This window comes from Podarcis bocagei (genome assembly GCF_964188305.1).
Source record: "Podarcis bocagei genome assembly, chromosome: W".
Classification (NCBI taxonomy): Eukaryota; Metazoa; Chordata; class Lepidosauria; order Squamata; family Lacertidae; genus Podarcis; species Podarcis bocagei.
The window spans coordinates 1782111-1800874 of record NC_138131.1 but is presented as its reverse complement, the minus strand read 5'-3'; positions in this window follow the sequence as shown (position 1 = coordinate 1800874).

Genomic DNA, 18764 nt, shown 5'->3' with positions numbered 1-18764 from the left:
TGAGGACAGAAGCTGGTTCCTCAATGTACTATTATGCCAAGCTGCATGGTATGGCTCTTGCTGAAGGTGGAGATGTGCGTACACATCTGATGGAGATGCAGAATCTGAGACATGAGCTGCAACAGAGAGGACTCACCTTTCCAGAGGCTGTGTATTCCTTCATGATACTACATTCTTTGGGTCCAAGTTGGGAGTCCGTTGCCACTCAGATTGCTGTTCAGCCAACTGCTCAGCTCACAGTAGCCTATGTTACTGCCGTGATTCAGAATGAAGCAGATCGCCGGGGTGCTAGCTGCATGGGAAAGGGGGAGTCTTCACAGACGTCATCCCAGAGTGCAGTGGAACCACCAGAGGGCGCCAAAGCTTTGAAGGCAGTGACATGCTACTCGTGTGGACGTCTAGGCCATGTGAAGAGGGACTGCAAATACCCCAGGGCCAAGACAGAGCAGCGCAGCGGAAGCTCATCGCGTGGAAAAGGCCAAAGCAAAGGCAAAGGTCCGGTCTCCAGGACAACGCAGCACAAGGCGATGGTCTCACGCTTCACTCCAAACGTCGCAAAGGTCCAGAAGACGTCTAGATCTTTCTTCGCTGTTGATTCAGCAGCTACCCACCACATGTGCAACGATAAGCGACTGTTCGTGTCTTTTACACCGCAGGAAGGTGCGATTCACCAGGCGGATGACCACACGATCCCCAGTCAAGGCTACGGAACTGTTGTTCTTCACAGTTTGGACTTAGAGATACAAGATGTGCTTTATGTTCCAGATGCCACACACAATCTACTCAGTGTTATGCAGCTGAATGAACGGAACATTGATGTTTCATTCAAGAACAAGAAATGCACCATCACAAAGAAAGATGATTATGTATTGCATGCTGAATGTGTTGATCGTTTGTTTGTTCTGTATTATGATGATGTTGTGCAGAATGAAACTTGTTGCATTGCAGGTTCTAACAAAAGTTTGCATGCAGGATGTATTCACGATTTTCACAGAAAATTTGGTCGTTTGCATTTTGAGGCAGTATCTAAAATGCCTGCCTTGGTTGAAGGTATGACTATTAAACCCTGCAGGTACCACATGAAGTGCAAGGCATGCACAGCAAACAAGGTGAAAATGGCTGCGAAAGGTAAGGTGTCTAGTAGGCAAACTACAGAACCATACCAGGTTGTTCATGCTGATTTAGTTGGTCCACTATCACCCTCTTTGGGTGGAAATAGGTACTTCATGGTTCTCATTGATGCATTTTCCAGGTATATTTATGTGTACAATCTCAAGCAGAAATCAGAGGCTTTTCCAAGGTTCAAGGAATTCTGTGCTTGGTTGGAAAATGTGCATGGTAAGAAGATAAAGACTCTTTTCACTGATCGCGGGGGAGAATTCACTTCTCAGCAGCTTGAAGCTTTTCTGACTGAGAAAGGAATTCAACACGATTTGTCCAGTCCTCGTTCGCCATGGCAGAATGGACTTTGCGAAAGGGCAAATCAGACATTGCTTCAAGAGTTAAAAACCTTGCTGCATGATGCCAATCTTCCAGAGGGTTATTGGGCCAAATCTCTCTCGTGTTTTGTTTACAGTTACAATCGCAGGTTATCTTCAGCGATTGGTTGTACCCCGTATGAGAAGATGTTTGGCAAGAAACCATACATAAAACACATGAAAATTTTTGGTTCTGAAATGTGGGTTCACACACCACAAAGCTCCAAGTTAGGCAAACGTGGATTGCATGGTATCTTTCTAGGTTATCAGAAAGGTTCTTACAGAATAATGATGACTGACTCTAAGACAATTAAGCTCACAAGAAGTGTTGAGTACAATGCCAAGTGGGGGGAGAATGTGGGAATTTTCCAATGTTATCCTGATGACAGTGATGAGACTGAATATAAGCAACAGCAAAAGCAGCCGCAACAACCCACACCCACTGATGAAGGTTCTGATTCTGAGTCTGAAACTGAATCGGATAATTCAGAGGATTTCAAGAGTGCGAAAGCCTCTATGCGACCCTCTGAAAGCTCTGATCAAGAATTGGAAGAATTCTTGATCACAATAGGCCACTTTTCTCCTAAGAAGGAAGAGGAAAGTGTTGAGGACTTAAGGCTAATTCGCAGGTCACAAAGAGCCACAAAAGGCAGACCTCCAAAGAGATTTGCTGATGAATATGCTAAGACAGCAGTAGCAGCTGTTAAAAGCTCCAAGAAGGTATTTGAACCTTTAAGTTTCCAAGAAATCCAGGATTTGGATTCAAAGGAAGCTGAGCCATGGTTAAATGCCATGAAGGCTGAGCTTGATTCCTTAGAAAGGAACAAAACATGGGAGCTAGTTCCAGTAGTTCCAGGAATGAAACTGCTTGGAAGCAAATGGGTCTTCAAAGCGAAGACAGATCAAAATGGCAAGATAGTCACCCACTGTGAGGTATGAGAGCATTAGGCTTATGCTCAAGCTAACTGCAGAGGAGAATCTACAAGTTAGTCACCACGATGTGAATACAGCGTTTTTGTACGGATCTCTAGGTGAATCACTTTATATGCTTCCACCTGATGGCGTACAGGTAAAACAGGGATTTGTTTGTGCTCTGAAGAAGTCCCTTTATGGTCTCAAACAAAGTGCACGGTGTTGGCACACAAAACTCACTGAAGCATTGTTTTCTCTAGGTTTTCAGCAAGGGAAAGCTGATCCATGTGTATTTGTCAAAGAGGAGGGGCAAAAGAAGCTGTATTGTTTGTTTTATGTTGATGATATTTTATTCTTTTGGAAAGATGTCAAAATGTACAATAACGCCCTAGCTCAACTGAAAGAGCACTTTGACATGAAAGATCTTGGTGAGGTAAACAACTACCTATCTCTGGAAATAGAAAGAGATCAAAGTGGTAACATTCTAGTACACCAGTCACGGAAAATTGCTGATGTGTTAAGCAAACTGAACCTGATGGATGCTAACCCTGTAGACACACCGATGACAACAGGTTATCAGGTAGAAGACACTGAAGAAGCATTTTCTGACACTACTCTGTACAGAAGTGTGCTAGGCAAGCTAAACTTCATTGCCAGATGTTCAAGACCTGACATTGCTGTTAGCTGTAATTTGCTAAGCAGACAAGTTAACAATCCTACTGTTAAGGATTGGAAAGCTCTGAGACGCATAGCTCGCTATTTAAAAGGCACTATGCATTACAGACTGAGATTTAACAATCAGAAGTCTGGTGGTCTTGAGATTTTTGCAGATGCAAGTTTTGGAAGTGACACTACAGACAGGAAAAGTACGTCTAGAGTTTGCTACATGTACAATCAGGGTCTATTTGATTGGTCATGCAAGAAGGAAACAACAATTAGCTTAAGTACGTGTGAAGCTGAACTGAATGCACTGTCTTATTCACTTAAGGATTGTGAATGGTTGTTACAAGTGTGCAAAGACATGAAAATTCCTGTCAAATGTCCAATCCAGGTTTACCAGGACAACAAAGCATGTTTGGCTTTGCTGACTTCTGAAGGTTGTAAGCAAAGCACGAAGCACTTGCAATTGAAGTTGCAACATGCTAGGGAACATATTCAGAAGGGACTCGTAACGGTGTCCTATATGCCAGGTAATGAAATTCCTGCTGATGTATTGTCCAAGATTGTATCAAGGGATCAACACTGTAACTATGTACAGAAGTTGGGTTTGTACTGATATTGTACGAACACGCTGCCCAGTGATGTTCACAGAAAGGGGGAGGATGTTGGTTTCTGCTTTCTTCACTGTGCAGCGAAGTGCTTGTCACAAGACAATGTTTACATTCCACAGTCAGAGTACTGTTGGGTTTTCCCACGGGAATGGGAGACTGGATGTGACGTACACTGGTTTCCTGTTTTTCACATCTCTCGGTGTTCTTTGTTCCGAGGAGAAGGACGGTTGCTTCTCTGCTCCCGCAGAGGCAAGATGCATGTTTGTAATTTCTCAACATTGAATTGAAAATAAAGCAAAGTTAAGCATGTGGCACGTACTGCTCATCATTCCGCTGTGTCAAGGACTCTGCAATTACAACACTCAGGTCATATACCTGAAGGGTGGAAGTTGAGTATAATTGCCCCAATATATAAAAAGGGCGATAAGAAAAACCCTGCCAATTATAGACCCATTAGTTTGTTAGATGTAGCCTCCAAACTATATGCCAGGCTCCTTCTTGGGAGACTAGAAGAATGGGCAGATACAAATAAGGTGATATCTGAAGTCCAGGCAGGTTTCCAAAGAGGGAAATCCACATTGGACCAGTGCTTTGTGCTGAACTTTCTGCTATGTAAATACATCCATAATTTGAAGCAAAAATTATATGTTGCTTTTATCGATCTAAAGTCAGCTTTTGATACGGTCCCAAGACACGCATTGTGGCAAAAATTGGAAAAGACAAATATAGACCTCCGTCTATTATTTCTCATCAAAACAGTATATACTGACACATCAATACAAGTAAAGGTGGATCTGGCTGGCCATCTCACCACTAGAATCAAGACCACTACTGGAGTCAAACAGGGATGCATTTTGGCACTTTTCCTGTTCATTTTTTATATTAATGACATGGTTAAAGAACTGGATGGCCTACAGTTTGCCCCTGTCACAATTCTTGACCAAAAACTCTCAGTTTTAATGTATGCTGATGACCTAGTACTTGTATCTAGAACCCAGGTGGGCCTGAGACGGCTGCTTGCAAAATTAAGTTCATATTGCATGAGGAATGCTTTATCTATAAACTATGATAAGACGCAGGTCATTGTATTTGGGAAGCGTTCTAAAAAGCATGTTTGGCACCTGGATGAACACATCATAAACCAAGTAAATACGTTTAAATATATGGGATTGATTTATTCAGAAACGGCCTCTTGGAATACACAGATATCCAATATTAAATTGCAAGCCTTTAAATCAGCAAAAGCCATTCTAAAGTTCGCTGCATGTAAAGGTGGAAATCTGGTCAACCCAGCTCTATCTGTGCATAAAGCAAAAACAATGGCCCAGATTTTATATGGTGCAGAGGTTTGGGGTACCTCAAAGGTCTCCGGTCTGGAACCCCCACAGAATTATTTTTTAAGAGTTCTTTTAGGTTTACCCAAAGACGTGCAATCTGCCATGGTCAGGTTGGAAACTTGCATGTTGAGCATAGAGAGCCAAATAGATAAAAGAATTCTCTGTTACTGGTTTAGAGTTCAACAGATGGACAACACTAGGCTACCAAAAAAATGTCTGATTGAGCTCTCAAATGGATTACCCTTTAAAAACTGGGTACATCATGCTGCCCAACTGATGGGCAAATATGACCTCTCAGTGACTGAGATTAAAGAACTCCCCTTATACTCACAGAAAAATATTTTTAAACGAACCATAAGGGCAGTGGCAACTAAAAACAATCTAAACTCTATGTGCACATCTACATGCGCCCCATTGTATTTTAAACTTAGAGAGGCCAATGAACACATATCTTATTTTAATGAATTGACTTTTGCACAGCTTCGAAAAGCTTTTACAGAGCTACGACTAAATACAATAAGCTCTGCTTATAGAGATGGGAGACATAGAGGCATACCAAAAAACGAACGTGTTTGCATTAGGGGATGTTCTGAAGTAGAGGACCTTATGCATTGTATCTTGCACTGTCCGTTATATAATGGTGCAAGAAAAAGATTTTTGGTACCTATAATGACAGGGTCCCCTGGCCAGAACCCCCTTGATATGATGCTATATCTCCTTGCAGACACAGATAAGTATGTGACCTGCCGGGTAGCACTTTTTGCAACTGCTGCTAGGAAAATTAGAGCAAATTATATAGCCAAGGTAGCCATTAACTGTAAAGGAGATGAATTTATTTGATCCTATCTATCTACCTCAGGCTATGCTCTATCTTTGTCACCAAACTATGAGTATAAACTGCACACTGTATTAATTGATATTGTTTTTAACATTAGTGACCATGTGATGACTTTAGCTTATGAATTTTATGGTTTAATGTTTTTATTTGTACATTGGGGTACTTTTATAGCTTTGTTTAGAGTATGCAATGTTTTAATAATATAAATGTTTTATTATTTTTTTAAATGCATTTTTATTGAAGTTATACACAAAAAACAGACATATATGAAAATACAGAGAAAAAATTACAAAGAAAAAAGCAAAAAAGAAAAACCACACATCCGAAAAAAGAAAAACACACAATCTGAACTTCCCTCCGTCCTTTTGATAAGTATCAAATATCTCCTTCCATTACGTATTTGATTTTCAATCTATAGTCTTAAATTCACTCGCTGGTCGTATTGTTCTAACCCCGTCAATTCACTTTAAGCATTTATTCCAATATATTTCCAAAATTTACTCCAATTTTTCAGAAATTTCTGTTCATCCTGATCTCTTATTTTACCTGTTAGTTTGTCAAGCTCAGCATAGTTTACCATTCTAATCTGCCAGTCCTTTATGTTGGGGATGGTTTCCACTTTCCAATATTGTGCCAACATAATTCTCGCTGCTGTGGTGGCGTAGAGGAATATCGTCCTATCTTCCTTTTTAATTTCTTTATCCATCATTCCCAACAGGAAGGCTTCAGGCCTCTTGGGAAAGGTATACTTAAATATTTTTTTAAGTTCATTATAAATTAATTCCCAAAAGCCTTTCACCTTTTTACATGTCCACCATAAATGATATAGGTCACCCTCCACCTCGCCACATTTCCAGCATCTCTTATCCTTTAATCTATACATTTTGGCCAATTTCACAGGGGTGTGGTACCATCTATTTAGCATCTTCCAGATATTTTCTCTCAATGCCATACATGCTGTGAACTTTATGTTACAATTCCAAACTTCTATCCATCTTTCAAAATCAATATTATAACCAAAGTCAATTGCCCATTTAATCATTGCCTCCTTCACCTCCTCATCTTTTGTGTACCACTCTAGTAATATATCATAAATTCTGGACAGGGTTTTATTTTTGCCTTCTATTACTTCTATACTAAATTTTGATTTTTTATCATCAAAACCCGCCTTCCTCTTATCCTCTTTTAACAAATCATTCACCTGGTGGTATTGCAGCCAACCAGTGAATAATTTTTTTATTTCTTCATAAGGTCTGAGTTTGGGCCCTTGGTCAGTTTTTCTTAACATTTCTTCATAGGTGGCGTTTATCTCCTCCATATTTATTTTCTTAATCGTTAAGGCCTCTATTGGTGAAATCCACCATGGGGTCTTTCTTTCAAGGAGGTTTTTGTTCCTTTCCCATGCTTGATATAATGGTCCCCTAAAAATATGATCTAAGAAACTCTTGTGAACTTTCACTTTCCCATACCAAAGGTACGAATGCCATCCGTACCAATTATTAAAGCCTTCCAGGTCCAGTAGCTCTCTATTCTCCAGTTTTATCCAATCTTTTACCCAATATATACAAGCCGCTTCATAGTATAAACTTAGGTCCGGGAGAGAAAAAACCCCTCTTTCTTTTTTGTCTATCAAAATTTTCATTTTTATCCGTGGCCTTTTCCCCTGCCAAATATACTTTGCCAAGGCTCTCTGCCACTCTTTACATTGTTTTAGGCCTTTAAGTATGGGGATGGTTTGGAATAAAAATAACATTCTAGGCAGAATGTTCATTTTAACAACAGCTATCCTCCCCAAAAAGGAGAGTTTCATCCTCCCCCAAATTTCCATGTCTTTCTTTATACTCCTCCAGGTGGCATCGTAATTATCCTTGTATAAATTTATGTTCTTAGCTGTAACCCAGATCCCAAGATATTTCACTTTCTTAGCTACCGCAATTTTGGTCTTTCTTTCTAGATCTATCACTTCTTCCTTTGTTAAATTTTTAACTAACATTTTGGTTTTGTTTTTATTTACCTTAAGTCCTGCCACGGCTCCAAATTCGTCAATTTTTTGTAAAGCTTCTTTTACGCTGTTTTTTGGATCTTCTAAGGTTAGTACAATGTCATCTGCGAAGGCCTTGATTTTGTATTCCCTCTTTCCTACCCTGACTCCTGTGACTTCTGTTGCCCCCCTCAGTCTCTCGTTTAGTATTTCTAATACTGTTATAAACAATAGAGGGGACAGGGGGCAGCCTTGTCTAGTTCCTTTATATATACTAAAATATTCTGTTGTGGTGTTGTTTATTACCAATTTTGCCTTCTGTTCCTTATATATAGCTTCTATGCCTTTTCTAAATTTCTCTCCCATTCCCATCATTTCCAAACTTTTCTTCAAGAAATCCCACGAGATGTTATCAAACGCTTTCTCAGCATCTATGAATACCAAGGCCGCTTGTCTATCTATACTCATATCCAAATATTCAATAATGTCTATCAAGTTCCTTACATTGTCCCTTAGTTGTCTCCCTGGGAGGAATCCCGTTTGATCTTTATGTATTCTGTTGTTCAAAACCTTTTTTAGTCTTTCTGCCATTATATCTGCAAATAGCTTATAATCATTATTTAGTAGTGAAATTGGCCTATAGTTTTTCACTTCCAAAGTATCTGCCTCTTTTTTGGGAATCAAAGTAATATATGCTTCCTTCCAGGTATTCGGGATCCTTCCTTCCTTTAATATATTATTCATCACTTCACCTAACACTGGGGATATTTGGTTACTTAGTGTTTTATAATATTTGGCTGAGAGCCCATCTGGGCCTGGCACTTTCCCGTTTTTCATCTTTTTAATAGCCTTCTTTATCTCTTCTTGGGTAATTTCCTGGTCTAATATCTCTTTTTCTTCTTTTGGGATTTGTTTTAAATGATGTTCTTGCAAAAACTGCTCTATTTCTTGTTTTGTTTCCTTTCCTCTTTTATATAAGTCCTTATAATATTTTTGAAATATCTTCCTTATTTCTTTTGGCTCTTCCACAATCCTTTCTCCTTCCCTTATCTTACTAATCGTGTTTTGTTTTCTTCTTTCTCTTATTTGCCACGCCAAATATTTGCCTATCTTATTTGCGGATTCAAATGTCCTCTGGTTCATCATTTTAATTTTCCATTCTACCTCTTGATCAATTATTGTAGAAAGTTTAGCTTGTAATATCTTTATATTCTGTTTTGCGATCTCCTCACTGGGGTTGATGGTTAATTTTTTTCCATTTTCCATAATCTGTGTTAGGATCTGTTCCTTCTTTGACTCTTTTTCTTTTCTTACTTGGCTATTTTTCTGTATTAAAAAGCCCCTCATAACTGCCTTTCCTGCGTCCCACACCGTCTCTATAGCAGTTTCCCCGTTTAGATTCCATTTAAGGTAATCTTCTATTGTCTCTATTGCCTTATTTACGATCTTCTGATCATTAAATAGAAATTCATTCATTGTCCATCTAGTTGTTTTAATATCCTTGCCTTTCAAGCTCACTGTAAACCGCATTATGGTCAGATATAATTCTTGGGAGAATTTCTGATTTAATTAAATTCTGGGTTAATTCCTTCGAGATCCAAATGCTATCTATTCGCCCCCAGCTCTGATTTGGGTTTGAGAAAAAGGTGTATTGTTTTGTAGTGGGGTTTTTGAGTCTCCATGCATCAATTAATCCCAGATTATTTACCATGTCAAAAAAAGATCGCGGTAATTTACCTTCCTTCTTTTCTTGTTTTTTTGTTAGCTTATCTAAATTTGGAGACACCACCCCATTAAAGTCACCCATTAAAATCATTTTTTGATCCATCCATTCCATCAATTTATGTCTTAATTCAGAATAGAAGGCAGTTTTTTATCGTTTGGAGCATATATTCCAACGACAATTATTTTTTCTCCCTGAAACACCATCTGAACAATGATTACTCTCCCTTGATCATCTTTATATAATAGTTGTGGCTCATATTTTTCCTTAATATATAATACCACCCCTCTTTTCTTCACTCTATCTGATGTCACAAAGTCTACTCCCAGTCTCTTATTACATAATAGTCTCTTATGCTTATTTATTATATGGGTCTCTTGGAGGCATATTAAGTCATAATTCTTTTTCAATAATACATGTGTGATCTGGTTCCTTTTGTTTTTATTGTTCAGTCCATTCACATTCCAGTTTAGTATTTTTAACGTCATCTGTTCTGTAATATAAGTTAACTTATCAAACCTATGCACAATCTACTGTTCTTTGTCTCCTTTCTCTAGTTCTTCTCCTTCTCCTTTTGAGCTCTCCTCTCTTTCTTCTTCTTCACTCCCCCCATTTTCTTCCCCCTGCTGGTTCCCTTTTAAGTCTCTTTTTACCAATTCAGTATATTTTCTTTTAATTGTCAAATAATTCTGTGTACATTGTGGCAGCCTTTGGCTATGTGCAATAAAACTGACTGAGACTGACTCAATCGCTGGCAGAATCCGTCAGTGGGCGTTTCTTAAACTTCTTCCAGCAAAGAAGCTCTTTGACGCCTAGTCTCCTTCTACTCTCTCTGCGCGCAAGGAGGGCGTGGGCAGCGGAGGACCCCTACTCTCCCCGCTGCTCCCAGGCAAGGAGTCATGGGACCGCCTCGCCGCTTCCCCCATCTGCCCCCCTTCTCCACTGGTGCTACGCTGATTCTCTTCCCCAGAAGATGGGCTGCTTCTCCCGATCCCTGGACGCTCTCTGGAATCCCTCTGGCTTTTGCTCTCTCCCTCCGCCACTGATGGCAGTTCCCTGACAGGGGGGATCGGGAGAGACAGGGAAGTCCGGAGGGAACACACCACCTAGCCCAGGTCCAACCCCAAGCCGATATCACCAGCGGCTGGAGCAAAAGAGCAGAGGAACTGCGCACCGCGCACCGGCTGTGGGATAGAAGAATACGGCGTGGACCCTCCCCTGCCAGTGCAGGGGGGCACAGCAATAAAACACAACCGTGTTTTATTTTATTTAGTTTATTTTCAGTTCATTTCTTAACAATTTTTTAAAACCCTATGAAGGACTGCAATGGTCGTGTAGGCGGCCTGAAACATTGGAGCCCATTTCCTGGAACTGCCGCCTCTGCCCTGATCAAGGGACCTGACACCAAGCCCTGGGGGTCCCACAGGAGAATTAAAACTGCCCCTTTTTCTTGTTCCCTTCTCTCTCTCTCTCTTTCTCCCTCCTCCTTCTTCTTTAGTTATACACACAACCCTCCCTTTTTAAATTAATACATTATTACTCACTTTCATCCATTTATATTCACTTCTTACTCATTTACTCATTGTCATTATTATTACCCATTTTTTCTCTTTTTTTAAAAAAAGTTTTTTTTTTTAAAAAAATTCTCATTAAAGAATTCTATATATATATCTACTTTTCCATCCCCACTTTCCCCCACTTTTTCTATTTACTTATTACAATGTTTTCCCCCCTTTTCCTTCTCTTTTCTGAACAAACAAACAAACAAACAAACAAACCATTTTCAATTGGATTTTTTGTGTTTTCTTTTTCTTTCTTTCTTCTTTTTCTCTCTATCTCTTTTCTCTCTTCCTTTTCTTTTCTTTTCTTTCTCTTTCTCTTTTCTTTCCATCTTGTATTTTGTCTCACTATAACTTGAATCACAACAGCGACTTTTGATTTTTAAATAGAATTCCATTAGTGTTTACATTTTTAACTTTTAACTCTTATCTGCAAACTCCCAACCCCACCTCCCCACCTTAACATTGGGAGGGCCATGTCCCCAGAATTTGTGAAGACAGGATTCTCAAAAATACCTCTTGCTTGCAGCTCCTGGAGTATTGCTGTCAATGGCGGGAGTTTTTATTCAAGCTCCTGGACCTTCATACGCAATGCTTGATCATCCTTAAGTACTGTTTCCGCCCCCGTCTTAGGGTTATTGGGCGTCTTCTTCAGTATTTCAACATCCTGGAGAGGACAGACACTTCCTGCTAGACATTTACTCCAGACATTTACAGAAGGCACAGAGGCACTGGTTGAAGGAGTTGGGAATGAGCCTACAGTGCTATTGCTGAGAAGGAGCTCCACCCCAGGGTGCTAAAGAGCTCTTTCCCTAGCCTGCAGGTGCCAGAAGGCCAAGCGCTGGTGTTGCAGTGGTGGTACTTCAGAGGAGCATGAGAAAAGGCTGCTCTGGATTCTGGCTATATAAATGGCCTTGCCTGAAGCTGTGGATTGTGCTCTGCATTAGCAGAGAGGCTCTACTTAGTTGCAAATGAAGCACATTTCAGTTATTATAGAAACTGGTGTTTCCATGCATGCTTGTTCAGGAACTATGTGAACTAGGCAACCACTGTTTTAAACTGGCCCTTTTTCTGGCAGGTTAAATGATTAAAGTTGACTTAATTAACTTCATCCGCCAACTACCCCTCTAAGCAACCAGAGCAATTACAAATAAAAGGATCTCCAACTCCATGCTAGCGCTATCTGCAAGCAAGCTCTCCCACAAAGTGGGGGGGACAGGGGATCCCCACTGCTGTGCTTTGCCTCACCGCCCCAAAGACAAGCTGTCCAGCTGGAGAAAAGGGGGGAGGGGTGTACGCAACAGGAACGGCCAAGAACGCTGTTTTTTGCTCGGCAATGAGGCGTTAAAGCAGACATACCTTCCTCTGGGTCTGCTCTCTTGGGTCGGCCTCAGCGGCAGCTGCTGCAGCAAGGTCGGGGTTTCTTCTTTTTTTCTCCTTTCTCTCGTCAGTGATGTGATCAGATCGAGGATGCGAGCCGGAAGGAAGCTCTCCGGCTCGCGCCTCGTTTTAAATGCACCCTTTCGCTTCCACTCTTTTCCCCTCCTCTCACTGACCTTTTCGCGCCTTCGAGTTTTGGGGCTAGCTATTCCCGGCCTCTCCCCTTCTATCTCTGAGCTAAGATTGGTGTTTAGAGCTTTGCTATCTTCTTGGTCTCTGCTCTCTGAAACTCTGCCACTCGGCTTCCCCTCCTCCCTCTCACATTCCAGTCCACATTCCAGTGTCCTTATCTCCCTTGGCTTGCTTATATTCCCAGCCTCTGTCAGCTCCGGAACGAAGCTGACACCGGATTTAATTAATGTCCCCGGATGCAGTCGGGACCTCCGATGCTGCTTGCTGCCATGGCGTCAGCCATGTGGCAGCGCAGGAAGTCCCCAGGCATAAATCCGGGGACATGCCGGGGACAGATTGCTGAATCCGGGGAGTGTCCCTGGCAACTGGGGACGCATGGTAAGCCTCCTTCTGGCCTTACCTGAGCAGCAAGTGTAGCTTGTCCTGGATCACCGTGGATACTTTCAGCTGCCATCAAGCTCCCAGGTGTGGATCTGTTGTCCTGACCTGAATACAAAAGAAGTGATTTTACATCTCCATTCCAACATGAAACGAAAGCCCATTCCATATGCATCCCGACCCCAAATATCAGGATTTGCCATCTGGCCTAACTCTAAAGTGCTGCTGATACACAAGATAGGCAATAGCCTGCCACTCACTAACCTAACTGCAGCCTTGCGGGAAAAGAATATAAGAGCAGCCAGATATTTTGTAGTCCAGCCTATTCACATAAGCAGACCAGTCCCCTGCAGCGCACACCCTCCTACTCAAAACCAAGTCAGCTCACCGTCATAAACTGGGCATCTTTCTCCTGCTTCACTTCTGAGATATTTCATGGTAGGCTGGATTAAAGTCAGCTCACATTCCTGGGGAGGCTCTTTTCGTCCACAGAGTTTGTTCTATGAGACACAAGAGCCAAATAGCCGAGGAGACAGTTTTTTAGCTGCCTGTCATTCATACACTTTAAAATGCCCCCCTTCTTTAAAATGAAAGGATTTCAGGGGCAGATGCTCTTTTTCTGCATCAAGGGTGGGGGTTTCCAAAGGAGTACTATTCAGACCTGCATTAATGGCTTATGAGAAATGGGCTCATAGCCCTGTGACAACTGTCAGGAAATCTGAGCCTTATCATAGAAACTGGCCACTCTCCAGGCACCCGGCTTGATCTCCTGGTTGACCTCCCTGTCTGCATCTCCCGGCAGGATACAGGCTAGGTCACGTTCGGCGATCCTCCTCAAGCGTGAGAAGAACACACCACTCTTCCCTGCTCCCTGCTCCCCCCAGGGAGGGGAAAGAGGCAGACAGAAATGTATTTACATGTCTTTATTTCTGTCTTTGCAGCATTACAGAGAAACGCGTCTGCTCTCTTCAAACTCTAACAGCAGAGAGACAAACTCCACCTCCTGTACTTCCTGTACAGGTCAAATTACACTCTGAGCTAAATCTGGTGCTCAGCACAGTGAATAGACTGTCCCTTTGTTCCCACGGTACAGTCCCATCCTGTTTTGCTTTCCAGCCAGCTGCAGCTCGCTGCCGCATTGCTCCTTTTCCGTAACATACTCCCACAAAAGAATCAATGTGCATTGCGAGCAAAGTGTGATCCAGAGAAGAAAACAAACAGTTGCTATACATATAACACTCCCCTGTTGTTTCAGTTCCACCCTTGGAACTACCCACCACTGGTTTCCCCAGTGTACCTCTCTGGTTGTCTGACTTCCAAGGAATGAGTGCATCTGCATTACCTTGGCTAGGGAATGTAGTGTTACGCTTAGCAACTCCCTGTTGTGTCTTTGTCTCTGACTTAGACACAGCTTCAACCTGTCTTGAGTTGTCAACAATAGTAACACATGCAACAGCTAAGTTAGCAAACTCTTTTGAATACCTCTTGGGTGGTACACCCTTTGTACCTCTCTCAGACCTGCGTATGAGGTGCTGATCCTCTCTGCTCACTGGTTCAGTCTCAGGACTCTTTGGAGAACCAGTACCAATAGTAAACAGTGGTTCATCCTTCATCTGTGAAGGTCTATCCATTGTGTGAGACTTTCTCTCAATGACTGTGTCAACTGAGCTCTGTGAGCTATCACTGTCATTTTCAGTACCACTGTAATCAGTAAACTCATCATCATCATCATCTGAATTGTCCTCTGTGGGAAATGTGTGAACAATTACTCTCTCCTGTTCAGGAGCACTCTCTAGAAATTTCGTGAGAATCACCTGACCAGATTCAGACAAAATTACTCTGTAGAGACCCTTTTCATATCCCACAAAAATGCCTCTGGCATTCTTTACTCCACCTGGAGCTTCTGTCCTCACATGAGACCCAAAAACCTTAAAATAGGCAACAGAAGGTTTTCTATGGAACAGCTTCTCAAAAGGAGAACTTCCCAAATCTTTTGAAACCTTTCTCAACCACGTGTAACAATAACACATTAACGACTCCGCCCAGAACTCATGTGGCAAATGTGAACTCAGCAATTCCGCCTGCATCCCTTTTTGCAATTCTTTGTTCACCCGTACAACAGACACCCCTGTTCCACGCTTCTGCTGAAACAGCAACCCTGTGCCTTATCCCTTTCTTATCCAGGAACTCCTGAAAATCCTGTAAAAGAAAACTGGCTTTTCATCTGTGAAAAGACAATCAATGTTAGCATCATGAACATTTTTAACTTTGTCACAAAACTCTTTAAACCTTTCTAAGGCTTCTTGTGGTTTCTCTAACACAAATACCCAGACATAATGAGAGAAACAATCCACACACACAAGATAATATCTTGCATTGCCTCTAGATGGTGCTAGAGGACCAACCACATCAGCATACACCCGCTGAAATGCACTGTCGACCCTGGTCGCCTTCCTGGCGTCCTTCATCACACCTGCGAGAGAAATCATGTTAGAATCAGATGAATTACATTTCATGTAATCACTTTGATCAAAAGTCAACAAATACAGTCCAATGGACTGTATTTCTCTCTGGCAGAAAGATACAACTCTCCATCTTTGAAGATCTTGCAGCTTTCACTATCATAGGACAAAGTCAGTCCTTTCTTTGCAATCTGCGAAACACTCAGCAGATTGAACTTTAACTCAGGAACCAAATACACATTGTTAATAGTCAAGTTCAGACTCTTAAGATACACAGTTCCAAACCCGGTCGCTTCCAGCTCCTGACCGTTGGCCTGCTTTACAGTGAAGCTTTGCTTCTTAAATGTTGAAAACAGTTCTCTGTGTGAACTCATGTGTTGCGTGCAACCCGTGTCAATGACAAACGTGTTCTCCACTTCTGGTGTGGTTCCTTTCGACATCAAAGCTTTTGCAGGTTTCACCTGGGACTTGGTACGACTTTTGCCTGACGCCTCAGGCTTCACAGAGCTCCCCTTGGCTCCTTTCTGTTGACGTGGCTTCTTACAGTTCCACTGAAGATGCCCAGTCTGTCCACAATTGAAACACTGGACAACGTTCAAAGCTTCAGCCTGCTCTTCATTGGCAATAGCAGTGGGGGAGTCAGAACTCCGATCTTCTCTCCCCCTGTCTTTTACATCCAGTGCAGCAAGTCTGTCCCGTTCATTCAGCACGACGGCGCACACTTTCTCCGTCGTGAGATCCACGGCCGGTAGGGAACCAAGCTGACTGGCAACCGTTTTATAAGTCCAATTTAGGCTGTTTATAATCATGAAGCAGAATATCTCCTCTAGTAGAGGGAAATTGCGTTCCGCCATCTGCTGGCGTAGGAACTTCATCTCTGTCAAATGCGCTTGTACGTCTCCATCAGGCGCAAGCCTCAGATTGGTCAGCTTTTCAAAATGCAGCAACGCTGAAGAACCAGCATCTCTTTGATGTATTCTACGCAGCGTCTCCCAAATCTCTCACGCGTTATCAAAACTCTGGATATGCACAAGCTGGTCATCCGAGACACACAGAATTATAGCCGTCCTGGCTTTCACATTCTGTGAATTCCAACCTGGCATTGGTGCTGCAGGGATGGGGTTCTCAATCACCCCAAAAATCCTCTGATTCTGAAGCAGGGCTTTCATCTTTATAGACCATGATGAATAATTGTCATTAGTCAGTGGAGGTGGGTAAGGTAAGCCTCCCCCCTTCCTGGCATCCATTTTGAATCCAAGCCTCAGCTCTCACTCTCGAGCCTGTAAATTCCAAGAGTCACTCTTGGTTGTTTTCTGCCTTACCACTTGGCAGACAAACGCAAGCTGCTTGAAAGTCCTTTCAAGAAACAGCAAAGTAGACAAAACAAAATTCGTGTTCCAGCCCCTAGTCAGTAAGTTTTCACTTCACTGACTTCTCATTGCTTAGCAACTGTGCATACCAGCCTTATCTCGGTATGCGAGGTATGCGGCTGTCTTCTCAGTGCTGGTTTCAGCCAAACGCAGACACCTCAGTGAACCGAAGATTGCTTCTTTACGCGTTCACTCTTACAGCCAGAAAACACTTTTACCTTTGGGGCTCCGTTGCTCGGCGATCACCTTGTCTCGGTGCCCAGCCGTCTGTGTAGCATCCAGCTGCACGTTGCTTTATCTTCCTTCCCTTGGTGCAGAGGATGAAGAACGATCCATCAACCTCTCTTGCAGATTTCCATGGATCAGAACCATCGGCAAATGCTACCAGATGTCAGGAAATCTGAGCCTTATCATAGAAACTGGCCACTCTCCAGGCACCCGGCTTGATCTCCTGGTTGACGTCCCTGTCTGCGTCTCCCGGCAGGATACAGGCTAGGTCACGTTCGGCGATCCTCCTCAAGCGTGAGAAGAACACACCACTCTTCCCTGCTCCCTGCTCCCCCCAGGGAGGAGAAAGAGACAGACAGAAATGTATTTACATGTCTTTATTTCTGTCTTTGCAGCATTACAGAGAAACGCGTCTGCTCTCTTCAAACTCTAACAGCAGAGAGACAAACTCCACTTCCTGTACTTCCTGTACAGGTCAAATTACACTCTGAGCTAAATCCGGTGCTCAGCACAGTGAATAGACTGTCCCTTTGTTCCCACGGTACAGTCCCATCCTGTTTTGCTTTCCAGCCAGCTGCAGCTCGCTGCCGCATTGCTCCTTTTCCGTAACAACTGCACATTATGCTGATGTGTTTAAGGTCTGATGTTGCACTCCCAGGTAGAATAGCTCGTTGTCATTATTTTAGGCTCTGTGTCAGTTGACTTTGTGACATGATGGGGGGGGGAGTTATTATTTTTAGAGTACTTACCTGCAACCTATTATGTGGGAATCTCAAGGTACTTTACAACTAGGTCAGAAAATATGCAAACATTGAAATGCAGCAGAATAAACAGGCCTACAGTGAAAACAATATCCTTCAAAGCCCATCTTGGCTGGCAGCAGCACCCCCCCCCCCCAAATCCATGATTTGGTCCCCACATGGACCAGAATTGCACCCATGTTGGCAAAGGCCTCCTTTCTAGAAGGGGGAGCAGAGGCTGCCCCCACCCATTGCTCTCTTCTCCCAGGCATCTGAAGAGACAAACAGCTCCCCTTCTCTACCTGTGTGCCACAAGCCTGAATTGCAAGACAGTTCCCACTTTGGTGCAACAGGGAACAAACATGCAGATGACAAGTTCTGAGGCTCCACCAACAAAGCCATTTCTCTGGGCCCACATGCCAGCCTGCTGCTGGTTGCCCACCCACAGGAAAACGGCACAATTCTCCCCACCAACAGGACATAACAATAAGATGGGGATTGCGTGGCAAGTCCCCTCCCCTATGTGAAATGAAGACACTGGACACGTTATTTAAGGTTAATGGGCATAAAAAGGCCACAACTTTATTGATTACAGAATTGAAAGGTATTGGCCTTAGGCATTGGCTCCTATCGACTACCCGGCATGGAGACCGGGAAGGGTTATCCACAAGCCGTGGGAGTCCTGTTGAAGTACGCCAACTAGGATCCCACAGGTGTCACCGCTCGGGGGCGTGCCGGAGGCCCTTACCTCCCTAGGTTTCGGACAAGGCAACGCCCCCCAGAGTCCTCTACCGGACTACCCTTTTCCTTGGGGGAAGGTGATGGCGCTTCCTCCCCCCCATTCATTTGCATAACAATAACCTCTGCCAATGCCTAACCGCCAATACCGCGGAAGTTGTGACTTTTGCTACGAGG